We start from the raw sequence: 17,640 nt of genomic DNA on the forward strand, positions 1-17,640 counted from the left end.
AATGTGTTATGTAGCCTAAGTCCACACTTAGATAGGTTGGTAAGTACACACACGCTAACTTGTCATGTCTGTACACTAAACACTTAAAAAATACAGAAAGGAATGGGAATCAAACCCTGAATTCAAAAGCTGGTTGAAGCGGCTTATAGGAGATAATACACAGGTATACTTCCTGTATTGTAAGGATGATTTCTATACCAGACTCAGTGACAACTTAAAATCATACTCTAAAGGCAAAGCCTTATAACAGTTCCACCCAAAACAAGCTGCCATTCATGATTAAAAAACAAAAACAAAAACAAAACTATGGCATTAGCTATCACTGAACACTGTTCCATGCTGTGATGTGATCACATTGAAGAAACATGTGGAGCTGCTTTCTCAGACTCCACGGCTGTTACCCATTTCAAAATGATTAATGATGTTCCTATGTAACCAATGTGTTCATACAGTTTGTTATATTTCACCAAAAATCCAACTTTGTTTGTTTTTGTGTATTTATTTTGTCCCTGAAGTGATGTCACTTCTTGGGGATTCGCGCTATTCTCCTCAGTAACGGTACGCTATGCTGAGGAGAGGTAAGACAACCTGAGCACTCTCGTTGAAAATTATTTAAAACATGTTAAAAATGCTTAATAGAGGTTCAAATTCTACCGTATTAAAGTCGTTAGTTTTGTTCTTTGTTATGGTGATTTTCATTTAAATGTTTATATGTATATTTATGGTGTACAACACTTTTTGTGAGATGCTAGCTGTGACACAATTCACAGGCAGTTTCTCTTGTCTCTCGCTGTCTCTCTCTTCCTTTTGTTTCAAGGTGTGCGTGGGAACGAAGGTGCTGTACTGATTTCATTGTGTTGTACACAGGTATGTGAGTGCTCCCCTTGTTTTTTGGTGGTAAAAATATTGTTTTTATACATGTAGTTTTTTTTGTGTATGTTCATGTTTGCATTTTAAGACATTTATTAATGAAATAAAAAGGAGGAGAAGTGTGCATGTGGATTTTATTGTGTTGTACACAGAGAAAAAAACCCTGCGTCCAACTGGCGAAACACCAGGGGCCTCATGTACAAAGCATGCGTACGCACAAAAAAGGGGCGTACGTCCTTTTCCACGCTCACGTTCAAATGTATCAAACGTGAAACAATCGTAGAAATGTGCGTGCCCCACGCCAATTTCATAGCAGTCGTACGCACGTTTCTACAGCTATTGTTCCTTTGGCGACACTTAGAGGTGAAGCTGGGAAACTGTTAATAATGTGAAAACAAGTAGTCATCAGAGTGATGTGCACATCAGAGACACACTTATGAACTATTAACACACGCAGGTGTTTGCAATTATATAAGTGGATATAAAAGCATGCGCAATGTGATTAAGAAAATGATATTAACAAAGACGGCGTTAGCGTTGTTAGAGGACCTTGCAACGGACCGCCGTGAGCGATTTAAGGAACGCAAGGATTTACTTGCAAACCATGATAATTGGCTCATCAGCCGATTTCGGTTACCAAGGCCAGTGTTACTGGAGTTACTGCAGAGCTGCGGCCGCCCCAAGAGCGCAACGGGGGCCGGCGGGCCGGCTGCCTGACTGCGCTGGGGTTCCCGGCAACAGGGGCATTCCAGCGGGAGCTGGCCGATCGGTCAGGAGTGTGCCAGTTAACCCTGAGCCGAGCCATGCCAGCTGTGTGGGACGGAATCATCCGAATGTCTTCCTGGTACATCAGATTCCCATACAGTGCTGTTGAACAGGCCGACATTAAAGCACAGTTTGCAGCGAGAGCCGGTTTCCCCAATGTAATCGGAGCTATTGACTGCACACACATTGCTATAAAAGCGCCATCACAGGATGATTTTTTTTATGTTAGTAGGAAACATTTTCATTCCATCAATGTTCAAATCATATGTGATGCGCGAATGCAGCTAACTAACATCGTGGCAAGGTGGCCTGGTTCAACGCACGACTCATTCATTATGACTAACAGCATTGCTGAGAACAGGCTGGAGGCTGGCACGGTGCGCGATGGGTGGCTTCTATTCGTTTAATTGTCCCGTATGTAACGCTGGATTACATACGAAACAATTAAACGAATAAACTCTTTACTTACCCAGAAGCCGTGCCAGTGTGCCAGTGCACATTTGGGCATGTGCGCATTCAAATATCATGTTTTTGGTTTTCTTTATTTTCTGCTGGTGAAATTAGAGCTGCAGAGCTTTCTAACAAGCCCTGATTGTCTCCCTGTGTTCAGTATTCTTGTCAGTAAATGCGGGCGCAAAATGTCAGCCACAGCGCCAACCCTGTCCACACCTGTGTGTGCGCTGCTCGGATCCCACGGCATTTACAGCCTCACACACACGCTCCCACTCACGTCTTTTTTTTTGGTCATATTTATCCCTGTTGACAGGGAACCAAACAGAATCTCCACTTCATTCACTAGAATCTTTAGCTTAGACCCTTTGTTCATCGCGTTCTGATCGGACAAAGAGGTGAATCTCAGGTCCAGGGCCTATTTAAATAGATTTGCATATGTAAATGGGGGCGTGGACAGGGAGGAGTTGCACGTGCGCTCAATTCCACGTTGATTGGCATGTACAAAAGAAACGTGCTTGGATCCATGCGAACGCACACTTTGATACATCTGAATATTTTTGTGCGTACGACAGTTTCCGGGTTCTGGCGTACGCCAAGTTTTAGTAGGAAATCCACGCAAGTATTTGTACATGAGGCCCCAGATGTCTGTCATCCTCCTCTACACAACAACACAACACAGAGTCAAGCGAAAGGTCAGACCAGACTGGCTACACTTGCACTTGCTACACTACAAGCACTTCAGCCTGCTCGATAAGTCTATGTGTAACGGTGTAGATCTGTGCCTGTTAAATTATGGCAGAAAAGGTGCAACACCGCGTTTTACTGGCGCAGTGGTTGGTGTGGGTACTGCACAGAGAAAAGAGGACTCCACTGTGGTAAGACGTCCTCTTGCATGGTCCGGGATTATTAATTATTTCCTTTAATGTTCCTGATGTTTATACTCTATATTTTACCGTGTCATGTACTCACTGTGACCTATGCTAACAGTTTTGAGCCATAACTGTGACTTATTAGACCGTAAAATGATGTTAGACACTTGTTAATGTTGCTAAACTAGCTTAAATATTTTCCCTCGTGTCAGGAATGTTGCTAAACTAGCTTAAATATTTTCCCTCGTGTCAGGTGTTATCCCGAGACTGTGATGCTTTCCCTCACCACTGTGCTGCTGTATGCTGTGTTGCAGGTAATATGTTGTGCACTCTTTATGTAACTTTTCATTATGTTTTTTTGTATACAAGTCTGTGAGCAGCCTTTTTCATTGTTCAGATAAATGGCTCACATTTGTTATCTATCACTGAATGTAATGTTAATGAGCTACTTGTGATTTTTATACTTACCTCAAGGTAAATGTTGAATGTGTTCTTAAAAGACATTCCATGTCACATAATGGTTATGTGGGGATTTTTTATTTATGATTTATGGAATAACAATATACACTATACGATCACACTAGGATGTAATTTTTATTTTTATTTTATATGAACAGGTTTCGGTATTTTATTTTACTGTTAAATGCTGGACAGAGAAAAGAGGACTCCACTGTGGTGTTATCCCAAGACTGTGATGCTTGAGTTTTCCCTCACCACTGTGGTGCTGTATGCTGTGTTGCAGAAAAGAACTGTAATAAAACACCCCATAATCCACCTGGTCATCGTCTGTGGTCTGTAGAAGCGCCAGTAGTGTGGAGCTGCATCTCACAGATAGCTTTGACCCGTCACATATGGATGTAAGTGTTTTTTTTTTTTTTTTTAAGTCACTGTTGTGATAAGTTAAGGTTAGTGACACCTGTGTAATAATAACACCGCACACCGACCTGTTGCTTCAGGATGTAATGTTTACTGTGAACCAGGTAGAGCCATGACACACATTGCATTCTGGGTATTGTAGTCCTACTACTACTACACCTCCCCCTAAACTCTTTCTCCATTTAATCTGTTATTCAACTTCTGTGTTTTACTTATGAACTAAAACTGAAACACAGTATATCATTTTTATTTTCACCATTTTAACCTTAGCATACATTTGGGTTTAGGGCGCTGGAGGACACAGGCTTTAACAGAGACACATGGAAAGTTGGAGGGACGTGCATAGAGTCAGGCAATTTCAGTCTCACAGCAGATGGATTAATTACCCTCTCAACCTCAAATGGGCCAACATAGCGGGGGGCGAGCTTCTGTGACTCCAACTGCAGGGGGAGATCCCGTGTGGACAACCATACCTTTTGACCAGGCTGGTAATGGGGGGCTGGAGAGCGATGTTTGTCTGCTAGTAGGTGGTTGCGCCGGGCAGATCGAGTGAGAGCTGCTCAGGTGGCTTTCCACACTTCTTGTACTCTGCGAAGGTGTGCACGGACTGAAGGCACTGCGGCCTCACGCTCCTGGGTGGGGAATAGAGGACGTTGAAAACCATTAGCTGCCATGAATAGAGACATACCTGTGGCCGAGCTGACGAGGGAGTTGTGGGCATATTCTATCCAAGGCAGCTGGATGCTCCATGAGGAGGGATGCCTGGCTGAGACACACCGGAGAGCTGCTTCCAAGTTCTGATTGGCCCTGCTCGTTGGATTGAGGGTGGTAACCGGATGTTAAGCTGGAAGTTGCTCCAGTAGCTCTGCAAAAGGCCCGCCACACTTGAGAAGTAAATTGTGGCCCTCGGTCAGAAACGATGTCCACTGAGATACCATGAATCCTAAAAATGTGTGAAACAAGGAGTTTCGCAGTCTCGAGAGCAGAGGGTATGACATTGCGAGTTCCAGGACAATATGAGAGTGTGAAAGCGACAGAGACCAGTGAGCTTGACGAGAGTTTAGGCGTTTAGCAGAGTAAAGATAAGCCAGATTTTTGTGGTCTGTCCAAATGAGAAATAAGTGTGCGGATCCTTCCAGCAAATGTCTCCACTCCTGTAACGCTAACACAATAGCCAACAGTTTGCGATTACCAACATCATAATTTTGCTCCGCTGCTGAGAGTCGCTTGGAGAAGAAAGCACAGGGGTGAAGCTTGTGAGTCTCTGGATGACGCTGAGAAAGGACAGCACCCACTCCTGACTCAGACGCATCCACTTCCAGCACAAACTGTCTGGATGAGTCAGGGTGGAGAAGCACTGGAGCACAGGTAAACAGCTTCTTGAGTCTCCGAAAAGCCTGTTCAGCTTCTGCAGGCCATGAAAAGGGAATATTCGACGAAGTAAGTCTGGTCAGAGGGGCAGCTACTTTGCTAAAATTTCTGATGAATCTGCTGTAAAAATGTCGAAACCAAGAAAGCGCTGCAGCTGTTTGCGAGAGGTGGAGATTGGCCATTCAGCCACAGCTCTTATCTTGATGGGGTCTGGTTGAAGCTGACCATGTGCAACAATGTAACCCAGGAAACTGACAGAAGGTTGGTGAAATTCACATTTCTCTGGCTTAACATACAGCTTGTTCTCCAGGAGGTGCTGCAGTACCAGGCAGACATGCAGGATGTGCTCCTCTTGTGTGCAGGAAAAGATCAGAATGTCGTCCAAACACACAAAGACGAAACGGTTTAACATGTCTTGGAGAACGTCATTGATGAGGGCTTGGAAGACAGCAGGTGCATTGGTGAGCCCAAAGGGCATCACCAGATCGTCAAAGTGGCCTAAAGGGGTGTTAAATGCTGTCTTCCATTCATCTCCTTCACGAATCCGGACCAAATGGTATGCATTGCGGAAGTCGAGCTTGGTGAAAATTTGAGCATGACACAAGGGTTCAAAGGAGGGATCAATCAGGGGAAGAGGGAACTTGTTTTTAACGGTGATGTCATTTAATCCTTGGAAATCGGTGCAAGGACGAAGTGTTTTGTCCTTTTTCTCAACAAAGAGGCAGCTAAAGCAGAGTGGAGACAGTAGGAGTGACAGTGTACACTCCAACTGGTGATGGAAGAAGTCTGCCATCTAGTGCATTAGCATTCTGGGGTTTGATAAGTGGCTTGAGAGGGATTTGCAACTGATTTACTAGTTCAAGATCAATGAAATTGTCATCGGCTCCTGAATCCACTAGAGCTTGAAATGGGAGTGTAACACCTGCACAGGTAGGGGAAGCTGACACACTTACTCAAGGAGAGCAGGATTGAGAAAGCTCACCAGGGTGCTTTCCCTCACTGGTGATGTGGGCTGTAGCAACTGCTGGATAGCCTTGACTTTGTTCGGGTCAGGCTCGATGCCCTTTGCAGAGACTTTGAGGCCCACAAACATGACTTCTTCTCTTGCAAATTCACATTTCTCATTTAACGTGAGACCTTCCTGTCGTATCTTCTTAAGCACGCGTTGCAGTCTTTGGTCGTGCTCCTGCCTGTCCCTGCCATACACAAGGATGTCGTCCGCATGACAGAGCACTCCATCACAACCCTCCAACATCTGTGACATTCTCCTTTGAAAATGTTCCAGAGCGGATACAATACCAAAAGGGAGTCGGTTGAATTGGTATCTCTCGAAAGGAGTAATGATGGTCGTAAGGGGCCGTGATTGTGGCGTGAGAGGAATCCAAATCCTAAGCCAAAATCCAAGTCGAGCATCAAGTTTGGTGAAAACTTTGGCATTTTCCATCATTGCCAGTGTTTGGTCCACAGCTGGAAGAATGTGACACTCTCTTTTCACGACTGAATTCAGGGGTGTGAGATCCACACAGATCCTTGGTGGTTTCTTTCCTGGTTTGGGAATGACAACCGTTCCTGAGCACCATTCAGTCAGCTCCTTGACCTTAGAGATAACTTTAGAGATAACTCCCATGTCTTCCATTCTGTTCAACTTTGCCCGCACCGCGTCTCTGAGGGGCAAGTTGACCCTTTTGGGTGCTGAGAGAGCCACTGGTGTGGCACCTTGGTCAAGCTCTATATGGTAAGGCTCTTTTAACTTGACTAGTCCCTGGAAAACATCTGGATAGGCTGCTCTAAATTTTGTCTCTGTTTCCATGACAGCATCTACTCTCTCTACAAGCTTTCAAGCTATTAGTGCTGGTCTACTTAGAAATGCATGTTCTAGTCCTGACACTATCTAGATATATTGAGAGGTGGTGCGCCCTTTTGCTGCCATGTTTGCTTTTGCTGCCATGTTTGCTTTGAAACAGCCTGCTTTGGTTCCTGTAGTTTCCCGTCTCTCTCTGGCTTGGACAGTCTCTCAGGTATTGATGTTACATCTGCCCCACAGTCTAGCTTGAACTCAACACTCTCCCCATTTATCTGGATCCTTTCCATCCATGGTTCTGACGTTACAGTCCCTCTGTCTCCTAGAAAATAATAGTCGTCAGTTTCTGTGTCGCCCTGAATTTCTGTGACTTCACGCAGACCTACTTCCCCCCCTGCTGGTGCTAACGAGCTAGCGTTCCACTCGGGTTTCTGCCGTCATCTTCGTAGCGGTCAGTTCCGGTTTAAACTGCACGAAACATTTATTTGCCAGCTAACACTCTTACTGACTTACTGCAGAGACTTACAGGTCACCACTTCTGTCACCATGTATAATAATAACACGGGACACCGACATGTTGCTTCAGGACGTAACATTTACTGTGAACCAGGTAGAGCCATGACACACATTGCATTCTGGGTATTGTAGTCCAGAGATGTATAAAGTACTGGAGTAAAGGAGTGGAGTAGAAGTACAAGTGCTCTATCAAAAAACTGACTTGAGTAGAAGTTGAAGTGTTCTTTAAATACAATACTTAAGTAAAAGTACTAAAGTATTCAAAATGTTTTGTACTTAAGTATTGCAAGTAGAAGTATGTAAAAAAAAATGTAAGTAAAAGTACACATACAAGTACTGTTGTTTATATTATTTCAAATATTTATTAAGGCACAACTTCTAATGTTACAGTGTTACAATGTTCATGGTAGAGTTCTATGATTTCCCATGGTCTGTGAATGCGTCTGAATGAATGCGAGAGCGAGGGGGCGGGGGAGCAGGTGAGAGCGTGCCTGGGTGCGTCAGGTGTGTGAAGTACAAACAAAAAAACAAAAAAACACTGAAGAAAACTTTGCACTTAAAAGGAATTTGACTCGGTGTAGTTGGCACAGAATATATATTATATATATATATATATATATATTATAATATATATATATATATATAATATATTACGCATACACTGCACACTCACAGCACAGCAATTAATATGCATAAGCAAAAATTAGAAGGGAGGCTGTGCTCAAGGAGGACTATATATATATACATACACACACACACACACACAATATATTCTAAAATTAAGGAGCTGTACAGCAGATTGATGTGCAAGTATATGACAGTATTTCACACTATATTCACAGAATGCTATAAATGTTCAGATATACAGTAGTTTTTTTTGCATCATTGTAGTGTGCTAAAATGTTTAAAACTAAATTCTGAATGATTAGTTTTTTTATTATTATTTGTGTGTGTGTGTGTGTGTGTGTGGGTGTGGGTGTGTTTTGTTGTTGTTGTGTTTTCTAATTTGTTAATGTCCTTTCTAAAATGTTAAAACAAAAAAAGCATAACGTGTTTTCTAAACTTTTTTCTCTTTTTGTTTGTGTTTTGTTTTGTTGTAGTGTTTTATTAAAACTAATTTCTGAACATATACAGTATTATAATGTGTTTGCTTTGTTTGTTTGTTTGTTGTTGTGTTTTATTTTCATTTTTTGTTTTGTTTCATTCTGTTGTTCTTTGTTATTGTTTTTCTAAAATATTTAAAACTACAAATATTTTGAATTTGTTTTCTAAAATGTGTTTGTTTGTTTTATTGTAGTGCTTTCCAAAACATTTAAAACATAGAAACATCATTTTGGTTTTTGTTGTGTTTTTCACTTCCACCACAATCACTTAAATAACATAACTACTCAAATCATAATAAATACTGCATGTTAATATTGTTATTATTGTGCATCAATCCAGTCTATAAAATCTATAACAGATGATGGTAGCAAAACAAAATGGCTTTGAATATCAGGCCAGACTCGAAGCAGGACTCAGACGCAGAGGTGTCAGTGAGCTGTTTTATTTGGAATAACAAAAAACCCTCGACAGAGTGAGGCTATGGCAGGCTATAAAACAGGCCTAAACTAGGGAAAACCAAAAATCACTCCAAAGGGAGGAAAAAAACTCTAAACTGCGTTATGAAAAATTATCTAAATCAAAATCACTCACAAAGGAGGAAAATCAAAAAGGCTGCAAAACATTAACTGAAAATCTCTCCTGGGGAGGATGAAAAAACAAGTAAACTAAGCACCATGAAACAAATGGCTATGCTACGAAATTTACAACAAAAATTCACTCAATCTGGGCAAAAAAAACAGAGGAACACTCATGCAACAAGGCTAAGGCTGTGGACAGGCAAGGAGGAAGGCTTAGGCGATTAATCGTAGGACGAAAAACTTTGGCACAAGACAAAGGGAGACGCAGACAATATATACACAGGGTAATGGGGAACAGGTGGAAACAATCAGGACGGGGAAGACAATCAGACCGGTGACACATGAGGAAGGGCAAGTGACCTGAAACGAGAGGGCAGGTAAATATCAAAATAAAACAGGAAATGACGAGACATCACAAAAACCCAACTTGACCTCACCGCGGTGTGACATTGAAAAGTTGTAGGTTGTTTATTGTCTTGATTACTTTCTGTGTTTTTGACAGTATGAAAAGAAATAAGTTACTATGGTGATTAGCATTCATTTATTGTTAAATAGCATATTTTAATTTGTATTATTTGTGTATCAAAACAGCAATGCTTGACAAATAAATTCTTAAGAAAGGAAAAATAGACACAGGCCTATATAATTTACCAATTTAGTATACTTAACTTTAGGTACAGTATGCTCTAAATTTAATACACCACATGATGGCAGCAAACATCAGTATATATTTAAGTGCACTTCAGCTGTCCTTAACTTTTTTTTAAAACACACATTGAAAGCAAATAATCCCATTCAAAGTTTGATTTTATTTCCACAAACAACACCTTAATATGCATGCAATGTGTTCAATTATATTTTCATAACATTTCTTTGAATGAAAAAAAAAATCATAAAATGTCATAAAACTCTGCAAAACCCCAAACCAACATAAGAATTCTAACTGTTCATGTTAATGCAGGTTGACTGTATTAGAACTGTATCAGCACATTTGAGCAAACAGTACATTGTTCAGATTGTTGTTGTTTTTCATTGCATCAGATTGAATGTTCACATTTCTAAATCTAATGTCATTACCAGCATTTTTTAAATGGATATTTTGAATATCCACACACAGTGTAATACAAATTACAATATCATACATGTTTGAGATTAAAGACACCTGGTTAAGATATTTCAAAATGTAAACCTAATTTTCGTTCGTTCGTTCGTTCGTTTTCTTCCGCTTATCCATGTTCGGGTCGCGGGGGCAGCAGCTTCAGCAGGGAGACCCAGACTTCCCTCTCCCCAGCCACTTCTGCCAACTCTCCCAGGGGGACCCCAAGGTGTTCCCAGGCCAGCCGAGAGACGTAGTCCCTCCAGCGTGTCCTGGGTCTTCCCCGGGGCCGCCTCCCGGAGGGACGTGCCCGGAACATCTCACCAGGGAGACGTCCAGGAGGCATCCTCACGAGATGCCCGAGCCACCTCAACTGGTTCCTCTCGATGCGGAGGAGCAGCGGTTCTACTCTGAGCTCCTCGCGGATGGCCGAGCTTCTCACCCTATCTCTAAGGGAGACCCCAGCCACCCTGCGAAGGAAGCTCATTTCGGCCGCTTGTATTCGCGATCTTATTCTTTCGGTCACTACCCAAAGCTCGTGACCATAGGTGAGGGTAGGAACGTAGATCGACTGGTAAATCGAGAGCTTCGCCTTTCGGCTCAGCTCCTTCTTCACCACGACGGACCGGTGCAGAGTCCGCATCACTGCAGAAGCCGCACCGATCCGCCGGTCGATCTCCCGTTCCATCCTTCCCTCACTCGTGAACAAGACCCCGAGATACTTGAACTCCTCCACTTGAGGCAGGATCTCATCCCCGACCTGGAGACTGCACTCCACCCTTTTCCGGCTGAGAACCATGGCCTCGGATTTGGAGGTGCTGATTCTCATCCCAGCCGCTTCACACTCGGCTGCAAACCGCTCCAGAGAGAGCTGAAGGTCACGATCCGATGAAGCCAACAAGACTAGATCGTCCGCAAAAAGCAGCGACCCAATCCTAAGGCCACCGAATCGCAGCCCCTCGACGCCCTGGCTGCGCCTAGAAATCCTGTCCATAAAAGTTATGAACAGAACCGGTGACAAAGGGCAGCCCTGGCGGAGTCCAACTCCCACGGGAAACAGGTCCGACTTACTGCCGGCAATGCGGACCAAGCTCTGGCACCGAGAGTAAAGGGACCGGATAGCCCGTATCAATGGGTCCGGAACCCCATACTCCCGGAGCACCCCCCACAGGACCTCCCGAGGGACACGGTCGAACGCCTTCTCCAGGTCCACAAAACACATGTAGACTGGTTGGGCGAACTCCCATGCACCCTCCAGGGCCGCGCTAAGGGTATAGAGCTGGTCCACAGTTCCACGGCCAGGACGAAAACCACACTGCTCCTCCTGGATCCGAGGTTCGACAATCTTGCGGACCCTCCTCTCCAGGACCCCCGAAAAGACCTTCCCGGGGAGGCTGAGGAGTGTGATCCCCCTATAGTTGGAGCACATCCTCCGGTCCCCCTTTTTGAAGAGGGGAACCACCACCCCGGTCTGCCAGTCCAGAGGCACTGCCCCCGATGTCCACGCGATGTTGCAGAGACGTGTCAACCAAGACAGCCCCACAACATCCAGAGCCTTGAGGAACTCCGGGCGGACCTCATCCACCCCCGGGGCCTTGCCACCGAGGAGTTTTTTGACTACCTCAGCGACCTCAGCCCCAGAGATGGGCGAGACCACCACGGGGTCCCCAGACTCTGCCTCCTCAACGGAAGACGTGCTGGTGGGATTGAGGAGGTCTTCGAAGTATTCCCTCCACCGACCCAAGACGTCCCCAGTCGAGGTCAGCAGCACACCGTCCCCACTGAACACAGTGTTGATAGTGCACTGCTTCCCCCGCCTGAGCCGCCGGATGGTGGTCCAGAACCTCCTCGAAGCCGTTCGAAAGTCGCTCTCCATGGCCTCACCGAACTCCTCCCACGCCCGAGTTTTTGCCTCCGCAACCGCCGAGGCCGCATTCCGCTTGGCATGTCGATACCCGTCAGCTGCTTCAGGACTCCCACAGGCCAAAAAGGTTCTGTAGGCCTCCTTCTTCAGCTTGACGGCATCCCTCACCGCCGGTGTCCACCAGCGGGTTCGGGGGCCACCGCCACGACAGGCACCGACCACCTTACGGCCACAGCTCCGGTCGGCCGCCTCGACAATGGAGGAACGGAACAAGGTCCACTCGGACTCAATGTCCCCCGCCTCCCCCGGGACATGAGCGAAGCTCTCCCGGAGGTGGGAGTTGAAACTCTTTCTGACAGGAGATTCAGCCAGACGTTCCCAACAAACCCGCACAGAACGTTTGGGCCTGCCAGGTCTGACTGCCATCCTCCCCCACCATCGGAGCCAACTCACCACCAGGTGGTGATCAGTTGACAGCTCCGCCCCTCTCTTCACCCGAGTGTCCAAAACATGTGGCCGCAAGTCCGACGACACGACCACAAAGTCGATCATCGAACTACGGCCGAGGGCATCCTGGTGCCAAGTGCACATATGGACACCCTTATGCTTGAACATGGTGTTTGTTATGGACAATCCATGACGTGCACAGAAGTCCAATAACAGAACACCACTCGGGTTCAGATCAGGGGGGCCGTTCCTCCCAATCACGCCCCTCCAGGTCTCACTGTCGCCGCCCACGTGAGCATTGAAGTCCCCCAGGAGGACGAGGGAGTCCCCAGAGGGAGCGCTCTCCAGCACCCCCTCCAAAGACTCCAAAAAGGGTGGGTACTCTGAACTGCCATTCGGTGCATAAGCACAGACGACAGTCAGGACCCGTCCCCCCACCCGAAGGCGAAGGGAGGCTACCCTCTCGTCCACCGGGGTGAACCCCAACGTACAGGCGCCGAGCCGGGGGGAAACAAGCAGTCCCACCCCCGCTCTGCGCCTCTCGCCGGGGGCAACTCCAGAGTGGTAGAGCGTCCAGCCCCTCTCAAGGAAACTGGTTCCGGAACCCACGCTGTGCGTCGAGGCGAGCCCGACTATATCTAGCCGGTACCTCTCAACCTCGTGCACCAGCTCAGGCTCCTTCCCCGCCAGAGAGGTGACATTCCACGTCCCCAGAGCCAGCTTCTGCAACCGGGGGTCTGACCGCCAGGGTCCCCGCCTCCGACTGCCGCCCATCTCTCTTCGCACCTTCTCCCCCCTGAGACCCCTCCCATGAGTGGTGGGCCTATGGGAAGGGGGGCCCATGTCGCCTTTTCGGGCTGTGCCCGGACGGGCCCCATGGGTAAGGACCCGACCACCAGGCGCTCGCCAACGAGCCCCACCCCCAGGCCTGGCTCCAGGGGGGGGCCCCGGTGACCCGCGTCCGGGCAAGGGAAACTTGGTTCCATCTGTTGTCATTTTCATCAGGAGATGTTGAGCTGCGCTTTGTCTGGACCCTCACCTAGGACCTGTTTGCCTTGGGTGACCCTACCAGGGGCATAAAGCCCCCGACAACATAGCTCCTAGGATCATTGGAACACGCAAACCCCTCCACCGCGGTAAGGTGGCAGCTCCAGGAGGGGAAACCTAATTTTCATAGGGGAAAAAAATTAAAATGCAGAATGGTTAAATGAACATAATTTGTGGGTCATAAGGTAGAAGATACCACCACCAAACCATCTAGAAACCGAAAAATTACAATAGTGACTGTCAATCCCCTGGTTTACCTTGTACCACCATTAGCTGATGAAGTAAATTTTCTAATTACATATTAAGTCTAGAATGTTGCCTAGCTAATGCTGTTGTAAGCAGTAAGTGTTCATTGTCAATCACTAGTCAGAACTGTGAGGAAATCCCACTTTAAAGACGACAGGACCCTGAATGGTGAAGCCAAGATAGAAAGGCATTGGCCCCAGAACTGAAGCCTCAGATTCAGCCTCTTCTGTAGTCATTATTTTCTTCCCTCCAACATGAACAGACACTTTTTGTTGTTCATGCTCCTCTGGCTTCATGGGAGAGTAGGATCCCTGGACTGGGAGAAGGATATCTTGGATTTCTGGGACATGCCAAACTTTCCCGTTGCCCCACATTTGATTGATCAATTTCTCCTTCGTTCCTGTTTCTTGTCTCCTAGCTAGCTCAGCATCAACCTCCTTTTCCACAATTGCATCCAACCTTGATTTGTGAATCCATTTTCTCAGTCCAGTGCCCTTTCCTAGAAAAAACAGTGGCAAAAGGTACCTACCTCGGAGGTACTTTGCGTACCCATCTCTCCCAAATGACTCTCCATGAATGTGGTGTGCAGTTGTAGGTCAAGGTCAAACATGAACTCAAGAGATGGTTGTGCAGTCTGCTCTTGTGTCTTCTTCCTCATGACTGTCCTCATCCTCCCAGGTTTGGTCTTCTGTTCCATCATCCTTTGAGGCCTGTTCTTCCACTTCTTTATCATCCTCTTCTTGCACCACGAGAGGCTGTTCCTCGGGCCAAAACAACAGCAGCACCAACAGGTAAAACTCCTACACCCAACTTCAGTGCCCAAGAATCTGTGTATTATTGTTTGGAGTTCGTTCACTGGTGTGAGCTGGGGAGAGTTATGCATCTTGTTGCTCAAGATGATGTTGGACAGGATGTACCTCTCAGCTACTGTGACATCGTCAACATTTGCTTCGTAGGTGGATTTCAATTCATCTCTGATTTCCTCTAAATCAGACACTGTTACCTCATACTCGACAAACTTAGCACGTCTTCCCTTTGATGTGAAACGGCTACGATTCAGGCAATCTAGAAGGCCCGGAAAGCTTGTGGATTCTGCTGCTGAATTTTTTGTGTACTGTTTGTAACAAAGTACAACATCCTTCCAGAAATAAGCTGGCTCTACGTTTGTCTTGTCAGGCTTGGAGTAGGTTAGATACCATTCAAAAAATTCTAACTTCGCTTGAACTTTCGTTTGTAAGTTTTGGATGAAACTTCTGTGTTTCTGTGAATGATTGAGTCTCTCAAAGGCTAACTTTGCCACTTGAATGAATCCAAATAGGCCTCTGTTGTTGAAACTATTTGAATTGCTTACAACACTTGCTGTGTCCTGTGGCATTCCTGGGCCCTCTTCTTTTTCAGCTTTCTCCTCCACATCTTTAAATGCTTCGAAGGCGTCTCTTGCCCTGATAAAGATATCCTCCGGTGGCCCGGCTTCCCTCATCAAACGTTTCCTATAAATCTGCCCAAGAGTGTCAGCCACATAAGAGTTGTTTGGGGCTCTTTCAATGGCTGTCCTTGCCCATTCCTCAGCTTTGCTATAGTTGATTATGTCTTCTCTGATGTAATAGAGACGGGAAAGGGTTTGAGGGAAAATGGGGTTAAATCTGAATTTCTCTGATGCAGTTTCCAAGACAGAGACAGCCTTGTGAACATTCTCTAATGTCTTTATATCTTCTATCAGTCGTGAGAACTTCTCTTTACCATTTTCTCCCATTTCTCTCTTTGTCAGCAAATCTTTGATGAACTGGATTATATGTGGTTGGGGCTGATCTACACAAAGTGAGGAGATAAGTTTCTTCACTGTAGCACTCCTGAAAATCTTCAAGTCGGCAAGTAGTTCCACAGCTGTCTGTGCTAACACTGGGTGAATCATAGCAATGTGCTCATGGTTTGAACTGTCGATAAAGACAGTAAATGGCTCCATTTTTTCTTCAAAGGGGGGGCCTCCGTGGATGGGATCAGGTGGTCCAAGGATCATCTGACATTCTGACATTAGGAGGTAGGTCTCAGGAATGTACGCATTCATCAGTGCCAAAAAGGAGAAGAGTTGCGTGTCGGTGGCAAGTTGGTTTTGTTGCACGTACTGTTTAACATTTTCAAAATGATGCAGGTACATTTCGTCTGTGCTGTCAGAGACTACAGTTTATGTTGAGTTTTGTTCCATGATGATACGTGTTTTCTCTTTGTTTTTTTTCAAAAATGTAGTTCAACAGGATTGAAACACCTGAAAAGATGATAACAACAGAGCCCATGTTATTATTATTTTGTTTTATGACTTTATAATAACAGGTTTATTGGCCTCTCTAAGGCTGAAGGTCATTGTGCATATAGTTCACCATTGTTCCTATGTACAGACTCTCAGAGCATGGCTGTAGACTCATATTTTAAATAATTGTAACCATTTAATTATGATTAACAAATTATTAACCGTTACTTGAAACAGATCAGTCCTTGTGTTAATGTTAACATTTTTACCTAATGTATAAAAATTTCAAGGCCAATGCTGCTGTAGAGTCAACATCGTGACATTCATATAAAAAAGTCTTAACAACAAGCGGCAACTTAATAAGCATTATTAGATTATTTAATTAACAACGTTAACGCGTGATTCATCAGAAAGTGGTAACCTTTAAGGTCTTTAATATTTAATGAATTTAAGGTTGTAGTTTACTGACCTGCACCAGCACGTACGATGATGTAGCTTCAGCAGATTCCTGAAGACAAAACACAATATCGCAAAAAAAGGTTACTTACAACAAATCTGTAGAAAGAAAAATGAGATGACTAATTAAAACGTTATATCCCCAAACAGAAAAGAAATCTAAAAAACGCTGACTGTAAAATAAAAAAAAAAAATTATAAATAGACCAATTCCCTGATGAATCACGCGTTAACGTTGTTAATTAAATAATCTAATAATGCTTATTAAGTTGCCGCTTGTTACTAAGACTTTTTTATATGAATGTCACGATGTTGACTCTACAGCAGCATTGGCCTTGAAATTTATACATAGGTAAAAATGTTAACATTAACACAAGGACTGATCTGTTTCAAGTAACGGTTATAATTTGTTAATCATAATTAAAGGTTACAATTATTTAAAATATGAGTCTACAGCCATGCTCTGAGAGTCTGTACATAGGAACAATGGGGAACTATATAACAGGACCTTCAGCCTTAGAGAGGCCAATAAACCTGTTATTATAAAGTCAAAAACAAAAATAATAATAACATGGGCTTGTTGTTTATCATCTTCAGGTGTTTCAATCCTGTTGAACTACATTTTTGAAAAAAAACAAGAAGAAAACACGTATCATCATGGAACAAAACTCAACAGAACTGTAGTCTCTGACAGCACAGACGAAATGTACTGCATCATTTTGAAAATGTTAAACAGTACGTGCAACAAAACCAACTGCCACCAACACGCAACTCTTCTCCTTTTTGGCACTGATGAATGCGTACATTCCTGAGACCTACCTCCTAATGTCAGAATGTCAGATGATCCTTGGACCACCTGATCCCATCCACGGAGGCCCCCCTTGAAGAAAAATGGAGCCATTTACTGTCTTTATCGACAGTTCAAACCATGAGCACATTGCTATGATTCACCCAGTGTTGCACAGACAGCTGTGGAACTAATAATTAGACTACTTTTACATCTTGCAGCCAAAAGAGAAAAAAAAAAAAAAAAAAAA

At 44.7% G+C, this 17,640-nt stretch overlaps 1 protein-coding gene across 2 annotated transcripts in view; it reads left to right on the forward strand.

Annotated features, from left to right (window-relative positions):
* Positions 1-3,588: 3,588 nt before the first annotated feature.
* LOC113747647 (saoe class I histocompatibility antigen, C alpha chain-like) overlaps positions 3,589-17,640 on the forward strand; it is a 31,991-nt gene continuing 17,939 nt past the window's right edge. Inside the window, exons 1-4 of one of the 2 annotated variants that reach the window (XM_027288108.1) lie at positions 3,589-3,814; positions 14,582-14,694; positions 15,672-15,721; positions 15,880-15,941. The gene's annotated coding sequence lies outside the window, so the exon portion shown is untranslated. The remainder of the gene's footprint in view (positions 3,815-14,581; positions 14,695-15,671; positions 15,722-15,879; positions 15,942-17,640) is intronic. The other variant, XM_027288109.1, reaches the window with a different exon arrangement.

Source organism: Larimichthys crocea, chromosome XIV (genome assembly GCF_000972845.2).
Source record: "Larimichthys crocea isolate SSNF chromosome XIV, L_crocea_2.0, whole genome shotgun sequence".
Classification (NCBI taxonomy): domain Eukaryota; kingdom Metazoa; phylum Chordata; class Actinopteri; family Sciaenidae; genus Larimichthys; species Larimichthys crocea.